Genomic DNA, 304 nt, shown 5'->3' with positions numbered 1-304 from the left:
CTCTCTCTCTCTCTCTCTCTCTCTCTCTCTCTCTTTCTCTCTCTCTCCCTTAACTCCAGATTAAAAATCTCTAATCTAGAACTATGTCACAAATGACTTTATAAAGGACCCAGAGAATTAGTGCATATCCTTTGAATTTTTTTTTGGAAAATTTTTAAAATGTAAAATTCATTTAGATACAATTTTACTTGAAAGTGAAGAAAATGAGGTGCAACAATATTTAATATATTGTCCTCAGTCCTGGAAAATACTATGAAATGAAAACACAAATAATTGGCTTCTGATACTAAAGCAAAGGGTAAGG

General features: G+C 31.6%; 1 protein-coding gene across 2 annotated transcripts in view; it reads left to right on the top strand.

Annotated features, from left to right (window-relative positions):
* Nucleotides 1–304, top strand: part of PCDH18 (protocadherin 18) — a 15,535-nt gene that overhangs the window by 6,162 nt on the left and 9,069 nt on the right. The gene's annotated exons all lie outside the window — the stretch shown is intronic.

The sequence above is a fragment of the Petaurus breviceps genome, unplaced genomic scaffold (genome assembly GCF_028583685.1).
Source record: "Petaurus breviceps papuanus isolate PSGF00001 unplaced genomic scaffold, PetGlider_PUasm1.0 76, whole genome shotgun sequence".
NCBI lineage: Eukaryota > Metazoa > Chordata > Mammalia > Diprotodontia > Petauridae > Petaurus > Petaurus breviceps.
The sequence above is the reverse complement of the archived record's forward strand: the minus strand, read 5'-3'. Positions and strand labels throughout refer to the sequence as shown.